Here is a 14,062-nt window from a genome sequence, read left to right as displayed (position 1 = left end):
GAAGTGTTTCCCTGCTGATTGTTTCATCCAGCAACTTTAGGAAAGAGGACAAAATTTGAATCCCTCTACATCTCTTCATCATCACTGTTAAATACTGCATTTTAAGCCCAGGGCTGTCTGGGCAGTGACAGGAGTTTGTCAAGGTTGTGATTGATTTGCTGTCAGACTTCCACATAATAACAGCAGCAACAAAAAGATTTGGAGAGACCTCCCTATACACTTTTATCTATGTAAAATCTAGGAGCAATGATGCTAAAAAAGTGTATGGGATCAACAGACATCCCTCCGCTTCAAATTAAACAGATTCTAGTTGTGCCTCATTCCCAGTGGGTGTGTCTACATGTTCATTAATGCACTTATGCTACTGCACATGAATTTGGGCACTTTTAGGTGTGTTCCAGGGATGGCAGGGGTGGCACTTTAATTACAGCAGTTCCAAGAGCCACTCTTATTAAAGCACCACCACGTCTCCTGTATCAGCATTCCAGCACTTAAAAATGGTGACAGGGGTGCTTGAATTAAAGCTTGTTTGACAAGCTTTAGTTCGAGTGTCCCCACCACCATTTTTAAGCATGGGGATACTGATATACAAGACACAGGAGGCTGCTGGAGCGTGGCAATTGCCATGCTCCAGCAGGCTTGATTAATCAAGTCTGTTCCAATGCACTGGAATTTCAGCATGTCGGAGCAGCCTCTGCACTCTTGTATAGGCACCCTCTAATGTGAGGTACTAAATAAATGCGCGTTAGGGTGCCCTAATGTGCCGTCACAAAAGTGCATGCTTGTTTTTAGTGACACTTAATGTGCAGTAGCCTAATTATACTGTGCATTAGCATATTAGCATGGTGTTTGATGTGACACGGTAATGCACAGTAAAATAAGCTACTGCACATTAAAGTGCGCATGAAGACGAGCCCACTAAGTTGTTGTTAATTACTCTCAGAAAGTTCCAAAGATATTAGCATATAATCTTCACTTTTGACGAAACAGAAAACAAGTAACTAACTAGAAGATGGGAGCTGCTAATGATTTAACAAAGGCATAAATCAATGGTAGAACACTTTTCATGGAATGCATGGCGTAAGCGCAGACATATGCCAGTGGCAGGCATCAGTACAGAACCCTGAGAAAGATGAACACAATATTCTTTCCTTGGTACTGAACCTGAAGCAGGAGGGAAGCATAAGAGGAAAGAAATGCATGGCTTTGTTTGGATTCCAGATCAAGTCTGGGTGAGCATGAATCCACAAAGACATTTAGGAACTGCCAGAAGCAACAGCTTTTTCAGTGCAAATGTAGATATGTACCTGCCAGGGTCAAAAAAATAAACCCTCAGTAATGGTTTCTCTGAAAGCGGACAAAAACATGCAGAAACAAACCTCTGCCTTCCAAAAAGATGAAATGCTAGTCACTCTTCTATGCCGCTTCCAAGGTACTATGTAAATAGCGTGATATTCCAGCAAAGTTGTTAGAGTAAAAGTTTCCCAAAGACACCATACTCCTTCTCTTTGATTTCTTTTTTATGATATCATATTATGATATCACATTATGATATATAGGCTTTGTAGGAAATAGAAAGAGAGCCCAAACCAATACCGATCATTTTTATGAACACTGTCTTTATGTTACTTTGTGATCTCATCACTGTTCATCCTGATTAAAAATAAATGACTGCATATTTATATCATCCATAGATGGGTAGCCTCCCTTGTCCTTTAGCATTAGCAAGCAAGGCTTTGAAACAATAGATGCTTTTAAAAGCAGCTGATGCTCCTCAAAGTTAGAGGAGGCAAACCACTAAGACAGAAGCAATTCTGCTGTTCTAAGTACATTGGCAGTGGAAAATTGAAGAGGAGATGAACTTCAGCAGAGTTTATCTGCTTGTTGCTTATTCCCCACCTGAAATTATAAACCTGCAGAATCAGTCATCTCAATATCAAGTTAATATCACGTATGGTGGATCACAGTAATTAAAAATCCTCTGGCACTCCCCTGCAACAGGTAATGATGCTGCCAGGTGCAAGTCAGCCCCAAGTGAAGCAATTCCTGTCTGTAGAGTTAATAGGATTGGATGAAAGGCGCTTTGTACATTGTGAGGGATTCTCTCATGCTGCCCTAATCCAGCCTGATTTGTTCAAATCCCAAGATTTTTCCTTCTTACTATATCCTCAACTATTTGTGCTGTGGTTCTGAAGACAAAAATAGTTTCAGGCAATTCAAAAACACCTATTTAATCTATACTATTAACCTGGATATGGCATTCAATTGTTTTATGAGAACATCTGTAGGCCCTAACAGGGATCAGAGCCCTGTTTACTAGCTGCTGTACATAATACCTAGTAGGAGAGGGCTCTTGCTCCAAAGAGCTTACAATCTAAATAGTGCAGCTCAGTGAAATTCAGAATGTCTGACCTGGGAGGTACTTGCATAATGTGCCATCCAGCTCAGCTGGAAGGACACCAGAACCCTGGAAAACTGTCTTCCAAGGAAGCCAGCTCACTGGAGAGAGTGAGAGCCAAAACAACTACAATCATAGGACAATACACACCAATAAGAACATTCATGTTAATGTTTCTTTAACTGGATTTATAAAGCAATGTTTCAGGACAGTTCCAAAAGTCAAGGCATTTCAATATGGGGCAAAGCAACCTGAAGTGAAACACTTCAATTAAAATAAAACAAAAACAAAAAAAACGTTGCAGAAATTTTCTAGTGAAAAAAACTGTACCAAAGAATACCCAACCAATTCAGCTAAACAGAGCAATAGGCATTGGGTGAAAGAAAACATGGTCATCCCCAGCACTAAACTCCACAACACATAGGAAGTTCCTTGTGGCATTCCACAGTCTCCATGCCATGCCTGACTTATCCGGGCATTTCCATTCCTGGGGCACCAGTCCATTCCTGAAGAACGCAGCCACTTTTGGAAGATGCTGAGTGTATTGTCAATAAACATGCCCAAAATAGAGGACCTTACAGCAGTACCAGGAACAATTTAAGCACCATGATCAATATTTCCAAAACAAAATCCCACTCCCATAAAAATGTGGTTGGAAAAAAAATCTCACCCGCTTCAAAATCAAGACCAACTCTAATAAAGAGCCTGTCTTCTTCCAGCCTCTCTCTCATCTACTCAGAGGCTAAAACAGGAGCAGGAACCACAATGGGGTTAGGTGGAGTAGGCTTGGCTTGCTGGCATAAGGGCCTTGATGCATTCTGTAGAACTTGCTGCATCTGATACTGCACAACATGGTCGTTGGACCACTTGTTATGAACTCTCAGTAGGTGTGAAAGCCTCCCTGTATTCTGCCTTAGCTACTAACCTGGTATTATCTGCAGGACAGATCCAACACAAGCCCATATATCTGCAAATGAACTAATACCCATCCTGCAGAATTTGCTAGCCCCTGTCAACTCCCTGAGAATACAGGATAGTACTGCAGACAAGCAACATGGCCAGCATGTTCTAATGAACTACAGCTACATATTGCAAATTAAAAGCAACTGAACAAGCAATCATCCCAAGTACAGCTTTTACAGTGAGTACATTTTGCTCATAATCCTGACCAAAGGAATTAAGGAGTACTAGAGAGGTAGCGCTGAAGGGAGGTCACAAAGCAAGGTGGCTTTGGGCTTGTTATGTTTTGATGCCAGGGCAACTTACTCTTGGACTGATGTCCGCAGGAAAGTTAGGGTAACCTAAAGGTTTACCAACCCCCCTGCCTGAAGGTCCCATTACTGAATCCGTTCAACAGCAACTGCAATTTCCAAAGATCTGTAAACCTTAGTTCCTTCCTGTTCATATTACATCCCTAGGTACACACACCAACAAGACCATGGTGTGATTTGCAGAAGAGGCCTCCTCCTAGGCCTTCCCCTTTTGAAAGAGTCCAGGATTCCCATAAACCAATTTGAGATATTTAAGGCTGCAGCCAACATTTTCACATGTGCACATGGCCAAAGTCATCTTCCAGTCTCCAACAATACAGCATATTTTGGGAACCTGCCACCTGATGGAAATAAAGAACCAGGTGGCATTTTCTGCTCTATCTTGGGTATAGCAATGATGAGTTGACTCAGGTCAGCTTCCCTATGGCGAAATGGATCTGTGCATCAGAATCAATACTTGCATGGCAGTGGCTGCCTGTGATTCATGATTGATGGTGACCTCAGAGTAAGGAGTTTCCATGGAAATTATGCCTAGAACAGCACATTAGGTACGTGAAACTTCCCCAGCAGTTAAGCACATAATAACCTGTTCTGTGGAGGTCAATCGTGTAATGAATTGATACTAAGCAATGGTGTGTTGTTCCTGAAAGCATTCTAACACTCTTAAGTGAGCAGTGACTTTGGGCATATCATTCATATTTCCAGAAGTGTATTACTGCTTAGGGAAAAAAAAAAAAAATCAACAGATCAGTCAGCGGCAGTTGATGTCCTACTCAAAATGACCCATTTTATTCCTTTCCCCCATGACTCTCTGCCATCCAAGAAGCCACCCAGCAATTCTGGGAACAGATTTTCTGCCTTCACAGCCTGCCCACAAGTATCGTTTCAGACCAGGGACCCTAGATCATCTTGTATTTTTGGCAGAAACTCCTCAGCAACTCAAGATTCTCACTCAGTTCACCCGCCCACTACCCACAGACTGATGGACAGACGGAGAACAGCCACCAGATTCTGGAACATCTCTCTTGATTCCTAAACTGCCATCAAGAGAGCTTGGATTCTTTCTTTTATTTATGTATTCTGTAGATAAGTTTTCTAACCAAATATCCACATGCCAACACCCACTTTCTACCCCAGCTATAGACAGGGGCAGCTGGGAGGCTACAAACAGCTGCACTAGGCTCTGGAGCCCCAGCATCAGCTCCGCAGGGGCAGTGGGTGCATATGTGGCTTGCAGTGCATGGCAGGGAAGGGGCTGGGGCAGCGCAACCTTGACCCCTCCCCCGCCATCCACCCAGAGGCCTGTATACAGCCACTACCAGCAACAAGGATCAGGCCCCTTGCAGCTTCCCCATCTCTGGTGTGGGTGGAGGCTGGGGTGATTTTGGCACTCTAGCCAAAAACATTGCCAACCCCTGATCTATAATGTTTCTGAGAAGCAAGAGGGGGGATTATAGAAAAACACAGGAAAAGGTGCTCTGGTGGTTGAGAAATATACTGATTTGTAGGAATGGTATAAACCAGCAATGGGGAATGGTTTGACCCATATTCAGCACCTACAACAATGGATTCCAATCTCTGATGATGCCTCAAGCTCCTGCAAAGAATCAAGATCTATAGCAGGGGCTGTCAACTAGGGGTACGCGTACCCCGCAGGTACTTGGAAAGGGGCTAGGGGTACGCACGGGCAGGTGGGGATAAGCGCCACCCCCCAATCGCCCTGTGCTCTGCATCTGGCTGCCACCACCTGCCCCAACCCCCCACTCTGCCAGAAGTGTACCCAGAAGGGGTATACTCCTTAAAAAAGGTTGAAAACCTCTGATCTACAGCACTCAAATCAACCCATAAGGTTTTTTTTTTTGCCACCGGGGGTAGTATGTGGCTCTTCAACTTGGTTTATTCAAACAGTGAAAAACAAATCAAATGCACAGTTAAAAAAACTGTGAGTCTGCCCTGTAGCACCAGTCTCTTACCATCCCTTCTGTACCAAAAGACACTGCATTGTTAATATGCTGTGCTTTATATTGTTACTTTTTATTGACAAACTATACTAACACAGTGTTCCATGCATCTTTTCACTGCTAAGCATCATGCTTTGCCTAGTACATCAACTATTTCTCTTCCTGCGACTGACACAATATCAGCCCAGGAAGGGTCTGGTTATGTTAATGTACTAGCTACATTCCCAGTGGCATGAAGGTGGAAATGCCAGTACCTGTCAACAGTGAGGCAGAATCATCTTTAAGATGCTTTCCATTTAAGCAAGAACTGGTAGTGACTTATTTCCATAGACTGTAAAGAAGGCTGAGGTCTGCACAACCGCTACATGATTAAGAGAAAAATATTGACATTTTTGTGGTCACTGTAAGATGAATGGATTAAGTTGTCTCCTAGTTCCTGGTTGTTCTCAGCATGGCATTAGTGCGGGGCAGAGTTAAGGTCATTTGGATAACATTAACTGTGCATTTGCACATTTTTATTTGGCATTGGCAGGCTTCCCAGTAGGCACTACTAACAGAAGCAGTGTCATCAAAAGCCAGAAGAAACTGCAGTAAAATAGGGAAAGGGCAAGGAAAATTTAGTAGGAAGGAGTCCGAAGAGGTGCAACATCATTAACTTCCACTGTCCTGCCCACTTCAGACAGACAGCTCCTTTTGACATACCCATTCATCTAGTTGGCCAAGTGAGGAGCCCAGAGATTGTATCTCAGAGTATTATAGAGGAGGAAAACTCCCCTTGGGTCATGTTACCCATCCAGTTTATGGAAATCATCTATCATTTATCTGATAAGTTAAGCACATCTGCATAATAAGCTGCACACAACCAAAAGGAGCTCTCTATATTTCACAAATCCTTAGCAATGCATTTTTTAATAGAAAACATCAATCCCACCTAGCCTGAAGGAACAACCCCTCCTTAATCATCCACAACACCATGGACTAATTTTAGACAAAGGCTGAATGCTCAAAACTCACCTACACTGTATAATAATGCACATGACTTTTAAATTAATAGTAAAAGGTTCAATCTCCCTTTCAAAGTTGGATTTCAGATCCTGTGTTAATAACTGTGGGAAATTACATCTACAATGAGATTCAGCTAGGCTTTACAATAAATGCTGTCTGATCTATTTCAAGGAAGCCTTGAACTCTTTGTAGAATATTTGTAAATGTAATGGGTACTCCATTTCCACTGCTGCTCCTGAATAATTTATGCATTGTCAGATTCTAAATATGCTTGTTCCACGAATCAGGAAGCTTGGAGCACTTTCCTCATTCACTCTTCATGGTTAATGGTTTAAGGTACTCCCTATCAGACAGGCTCCTTCAGCCAGGAAACCAGATGATTCATTACCATAAAAGTACCACGGTACAAGTCTTCATAGGCTCAACTCAGAAATCACTCTAAATACATAAAGTGCAGAGCTGACTAAAAAATGGATCTTCTGTCCAACAAAGAAGAAAAAAATATATACATCCTGAATCAAAAAGCCAAACAAATGTTTTGGGTTAAATCAGAACACTTTGTTTCAATAAATTAGAAACAACCTACTTAATTTTATCCAAGAAAGGGTCAACATGTTAAAGTATTTTTCATATACTGAAATATTCTTTTCTGGCATTCTTAAATGAGAATCTTTGGTGGGGGAGGGTCATTTAATTTTTTTCCTAAGCAAAATAACATGAAGAAAGACAGGATTTCAGGAAATTTTCAGTTTGAAAATCAGATTTCAGGAAAATCAGTTTTTCTGATGGAAAATAATTTTTATGGAAAAATTTCAAGGGTGTTTTTACTTAAATCTCAAAATAAAACACATCTCACAAAATTAACAATATATCTTTTTTTCATCAGGTCCATAGCATTTGGAAGATACAGTCTTGCTGGTTCTGTAATGTCCTCTGCATTGCTACAGATTTACTGCCCCTGACATTTTAAGACAACCCACTGGACATGAGTGCATTTTTTCCATTTCAAAGAGTCAGGATTTCCTTAGACCTGGCTGGCAATCTAACTGAGCACACTGAGATACTGACTAGTACAGGAGATGCAAGATTTTACTTCGGAAAAAATTCTTCCTAAGATTTGCTTACACAGGGTGGCAGCTTTATTTCGGTTCAACCCTAAAATGAAGAATTAAGCAAACTTGATGATCATCTTAAAAGTTGACTCAGTTGCCCTGCATTGAGACTTACTGGGCACGTCTACACAAGATGCTTTAATGCATGGTAGACTAATCTACTGAGAAGTAAAGTGTCACTAGGATAGGCTAATGCACAGCTTTCTAGTACCTGAAGAGACAGAGTGCCTATACACGAGCGTAGAGGCTGCTCCATTGCACTGTAATTACAGTGTGTCAAAGCAGACTCCATTAAATCAAGTTGGCTGGAACATGGTAATTACTGTGCTCCAGAAGCTTCTTGTGTCTCTTGTATCAGTGGCCCATGCTTCAAAATGATGGTGGGGGGTGCTTGAACTAAAGCTATGCAGTAAATCTAAATAGAATTAATTGCATGTGTAGATGTGCCCACTGAGATCCTATCCCAAGTCCTCTGTACAGGACAGAAGGAAGTTTAAACACGGCCCAATTGCATTTTCAGATGCAAAGGCTATGATTGAAAGCAGGCTCTGTTCGATAGCCCTTGAATACTACCTTCCTGCAGTTAAAAATAGGTTCTCTAAATCCAGCTACCAACACTAATGGTTCTCCAGAACTCCCTGTATCTGAAAAATGGGTTAGTCTTTGATCTGTCACATCCAGTTTTACAAGTGGCAGCTTGGAAACAAAGTGCTTTCCATAGACTTCCACTTAAAAGACAGGGGGTGCTCCACTCAAATATCGTTTTAGAAAATGCTTTTTAATAAGTGCATAGTGCAGTTTATTAGACACTAGGGCCAATATGCAGCTTTGCAGGCTCTAAGGAACAATCACCCACTGAACAGCGAGAAATCACGTTGTTACTCTGTGGACAAAATAACTATGTTCTTAGCCAGTGATCAAGAGAAACACAGATGAGAAGGAGAAAGTTGGTGCTTCTGACACAGCAGAATTAGTCACAGATCTCTACACATGGTTATGATCAGCATAGAAATAATCCTGTAAAAATGCCCCTCTGTAGTGTAGTCTCATTTACCTGATTGCTTCTTCCAAGACAAACTGATATCAGGGAGTACGGCATTGAGCAGATCTAAGTGCCAAATTAGAGCAGAATTTGGGATCTTGGAAACGCAGACAAAGCCAATTAAATTACAAAACCAAACACTGAGGCTGGCTAGAAGTTCTGGGAAAAGGAACTAAATTAATCTGAACAAGCTGCAAGACTGAAAGCTGTGACAGTTAAGCTGAAGACTAATGTTCTTCCCCACTGGGCATTTTTGAAGAGAAGGGATCACCTTAGTTTAACAGGAGTCACTGGAAACGTTCCAAGTCCTTGAGACACATCACCAGGGCATGTCCAAAAGGCCAGAGTCCATCAGCCCTCTTTTAAAGGAAAAAGAAAAGTCATGAGAATCTCCTCCCATGACATCACTAGAGTCAGAGCAGCCCAAATCCAGGAGTAAGAACTCTGAATGGATGGCATATTCAGAAAATAACATTGCCATATACTTTGCCACAGGGGTTGAGAGATTTATTACTGAGGCCTTACCAACATGGCTATGAGTTTGCTAGCCCTAGTGTAAACAATCTGCCTGACAAAAAAAATAGCTCTCACCATTCAGGAAACTGGTTTAAGCCATCCTGGCAAAAGATCAATTCTGCTGGTAGACCTATCCCAGTAGATCCCAAGACATAACATACCAGCAACTGAGTCCAACGGATCTTTCTAGGCATACTCTCTCTAGAATAGCTGAGCCCACAGTAACAGGCACTCCTAGACCTGAAGCTAACAGACTAGAAAGTGCAGGGGGAAACAAGAGCATGGCAAGGGGAGTTGACCCACTCCAGGTCACACAATAAATTGGTGGCAGGGCCAGCCATAGCACAGACTTCCCAAGTCCAGTTGCCTCTCCCACCTTAGGTTGTTGGCTCATTGGGAAATGTATGAAGTCTCTTTCTTGTCTGGAAAGCTACAGAAAGAACCAACTGATTATCTTTACAGTCAGTGGTGCCATGCAAGGCAGAACATACGTTGCTTGGCTATAACCTAGCTGGTTGGGCTTCTGCAGGGCTGGCAAGCAGAAAAGACTTGCTTCTGACTGAAGGAAGGAAACACACTCAACAAGGAAGTCACTGAAGGAGCATAAAATCTGCTGTGCCAAGATGTCAGGATGGGATTTTTCTTTAAGCCTTTTTTTGTGATGTAACTATGTTTCAAAAGCCAGGGCTTCCTCCACTCAAGGTTTCTCCTCCCTGCCAGGCACATCAGACTTTCTCCTCCTGCTTTCTTGAAGTCTGGCATTGCCAGCTGGCACTACAGAGACAAATCTAATAAAATATGTCCTCCCACAAAGACAGTGCTGATAATAAATCAACTTGGAAGGAGTCCTCCTGTCAGCTTCTATTTCTACTCCTTATCCTACCAATCACTTGTCTCATTGATTTCCTAGACTCCTTGGCTCAGCTGTTCAGAAACATCCCCAGCCTCCTGCTACTGTTCTTCCACATCCACCTATTTGGAATATAGGTGAGTAGCACGGGCCAACTATTTGAGTGCCAAGATTTAGACCAGACAGAAGCCTCTGGCTACACTGTAGGTTGCACCAGGAGAAGTGGGTCGTATGATAGAAGTTTTGCTCAGACAATGAACATCTTTCATCCTTTGAGAAATTCAGACATCTCAAGGCATTTTCTTACAGAAGGAATAAAGCCTTGAAATTTCTCATGGACCCGAAATTCAAAAACAAAAAGAAAAAAGAAAAAAGTGTTTCTTATTAAGATAATAGTTTCCTTTCAGTAATGACAGAAATCTATTCATATAGGTAAAATCATGTTTTATTTTCAATATTAAAATATTTTGAGTAAAAACTTCTTTTGCTAAGCAAAACAAAATGAGAAAATTCTAACAATTTGTTTTCATACTTGTTAGTTGGATATTTTGCTAAAGCTGCATATGTTCCTGTGGAAAAGTTTTTATTTATTTATTTATTTTTGTGGAAAACTCTGTTTTCCAGCAAAAAACAGTGTTCCATCACATTTCTCTACCTGGTCTAACAGAGCCTAAGCATCGCTGCCAAGGTCCAGGGATGATCTTCATGTTCCATTCTCTCCCAAAGACTCTAAAAATACATCAGAGTCCTCTGCCATAGTCCCATAGGCTAAGCAGATCTTCTGGTGCCGAAGCCATCAGTCCCTACAAGTTCACGGCCCTAAGGGGCAAATTTCCTTATCTTTCCAATCGTAGGTAGAAGACAGAAGCTTCTCTTATTGGTAGAGTACCCCCTTGTGATAGACCACTGAATTAACAACCCTACCCCTCTCACAACCTATGTTGTCTGCCCACTCTTGTCATTTTTATTCCCTCTGTGGTGTTTTTATTCATTTGTACCTACTTCTCACCCTCAGTCACCAAGATGACTCATGCCATTCGAGTATCCCACTAGAGTTCTTGGGGGCTAACATATAGGCTCTCTTGTGTGCAGGGTAGATATAGGGATTGCAAGCAAGGGTTGCTGAGCCATTGCCGGATTCTGTAGCCCAATTACATGTGAGCTCCCTTGGGATCACCTCGGAAGCAGGAGGGGAAAGTGGTTTCAGCACTTTGCCATGTCCATTGCACTCACAGTGGAGAACTGAAACAAGTTCAGGGTCATCCAGCTTACACGCGCGCGCGCACACACACACGCACACACACACCTCCTCTCATGTCTTGCACTCTTTGAGCTAGTATGGTGCCCTCATGGCTTTGGAGCACTGATCTGGGCCCTGCCCACTGGTGTTTCATAAGATCCTTATGCCACATCAGAAAGAACAATTTTCCTGAGATGCAAGCTTCTGAGATGTAGACATAAGGCAGCTGAGGTAATGGTAATGCTTTGCACTATGCTACTTCCCTTTTAGAGGGGCTCGGCCATCTTTGCAGCATGCTTCATCATCACTAGGTCGGACTCAGACTCAAGAAGTTCCAAAAGAAGTCAGCAGGGGGTGGATAGATGCCTGGTACCTCTCAGGACCTGGCCTTTATTAGCAAGGCCATGCAAAATGGATAGTGTTCAGCAGCACTGTGCTTCTGTCTCATACTTCAGCAATGTTTGATGTACTGCATCTGCATTTCCTGACATATTTCTAAAAGCATTTCAATACCAGATAAGTCCAAAGACACTGGTTTAGTCAGTAACCTGCTTTGTCATCAAGCACAAAGTCTCACTAGTATACTGTGAGCTGTACAGGGAAGAAAGTGCAGGATGCACAAACCAGGGTGAGGGGAACAAGGTGGTTTTAAACCTACATGTGCTTCTTCCCAATTGTTGGGCTACTGAGGGAGCTGTAACAGCTGCTGGAAGCAGGCTATTGAGGGGAGTTGTCTCTGGAAGACAGGCTGCTGGACATTCACACTTTTCTCCCAAATTCTTTCTACCTGCGATTGCAAAAGGATTCTCAGCTGAATCCATGGAATCCCAATCTGTTGCCTTATTCTAGTTAACTGTGATACCAGTGATCCGAGCAGGGATGAGATATCACCTAAGCTTCTCGGGACCTAGTGGCTATAGATGCTCAGTACCTACCAAACTCAGCAGCAATTCTGAAAAATCAAGTCCTCTTTTTTCTTTAGCATGGTCCTGTCTTCCCATACTCCCATCTTCTCTTTTTGTCCTGCTAGAGACAAATGTACTGTAACTCTTGTCTTGATGTATCCCCACAGCAGTTTTGTTATATGCACACCTATCTCCCACACTACAGTGCAATCCACCTCTTTAAAGTTATAAAAAGAGGATAGCAACTGCCAATGCTTCACAAGGAGCAGGAAATAGTAGAGGAATTATAGCTAGATATGGTGCTTACAAAATGGGCTCTTGGGAATCTGATGTCTGCACAAAACTGACAGGGCCAAGGTCTCATCTGAAAAGACACCACATAAACTGTGGAGTACTCCATTTATCGATCTCTACAGAACAAAAGGACTGAGTTTGACCCCTCTGAGATCTGAACCTGCATTTCCTACCATCTAGTTATTTTCAGACTGGATGCTTCAAGAACAAAGAGATCACTCCCAGCTTCCCTTTCCTTTAAACTGAGTTAATGGGCCTTTCTCGGAAAAAACTCTTTTCCTTTTCATTTATAAGGCTTGAGTTTTCAGGAAACTGACCACATGCCCAGCATTCTCATGCCAATTGCCATAAGTATGTGCTCAAACTGGGTTGCTGAGAGTACAAATCCCCATGAGAATAAAAGAATGAATCATATTATATATTTGGGTGCACAGCTTCAAGTAAAAACTGGAAAGTCAAGCATTTTGAATGTCTGGCCCAGCAGAGATTTAGACAACATTGTTTGTTGTACAGTACTAGCTTTCATATGGATAATCCAAGTTTTCTAGAGTCAATATTATGTGGCATTCTTGTGCCCTATTAAATATTTTGTCAGTTCCATCCAAGAAAGTGCTGCACTTTTGTGATAAAGATTTCTTTCCTCCCACCCTGCCCCCTATCTCCCTTGCTTCTAGTCTACAACATTTGAGATCCTTTCAAGGGACATTGTTCTTGCAAAAAAATTCTGATGACCTTTGGGTGACAAAGCCTTTGAGCTCTGAAAAAGCATTTTTCATTATGTGCAGACAACACTTGGGACAAGGGGCTTTTATTCCAGGTTATAACCTTTTAGTGTTACCAAAACAACAAGGCAAAGTTGTCATAACCACTGGACTCTCTTCCTCCTGCTAAGACACAGGACTAGGAGTTAAAGACTGGTTTCTGCCACTAATCTACTAAAAACCCTCTACAAAATGACTTCCCTTCTGTTTAGGCTGGGGCAGGAACCATCTCTTAGGGATTTTCTACATATGCCCAGGGAGTAGTGGGGGAGGGCACGCTTTAATTAAAGTGCCAACTAGACCTCAAGCCATTGATCACTACCCGCCGAGCCTGACAATCCAGCCAAGTATCTATCTATTTTACACAGTCCATTCATCCAACCCATACTTCCTTATGTAACAGACTGCCAGTGTGGGCTCACCAGATTGGCTTAAGATACTTACCCTGGCCTAGAAACAGTGCCGGTGAAGTCTGAGCGACCCCAAGGGTGGAGCAGGGGAGCCCTGCCCTGTGGAAAAGGAGAAGCCAATTGAAAGAAGGGGTTTTCAATCCCTTCATTCACATGGAAGGGGGATGGCCAGGGTTGTGGGCCAGCCACCCTGAGCCCCGGTTGGCCGGTTTGCAAGCCAGGGAGGGACTGCTGGAAGGGATAAAAGCAGCAGTCGAACTGGCATGTGGGGGCTGCTGACAGTGACTCTGGGGAACA

This window comes from Alligator sinensis, unplaced genomic scaffold (assembly GCF_000455745.1).
Source record: "Alligator sinensis unplaced genomic scaffold, ASM45574v1 scaffold561_1, whole genome shotgun sequence".
Taxonomy (NCBI): Eukaryota; Metazoa; Chordata; order Crocodylia; family Alligatoridae; genus Alligator; species Alligator sinensis.
This window is presented reverse-complemented; position numbering follows the sequence as displayed.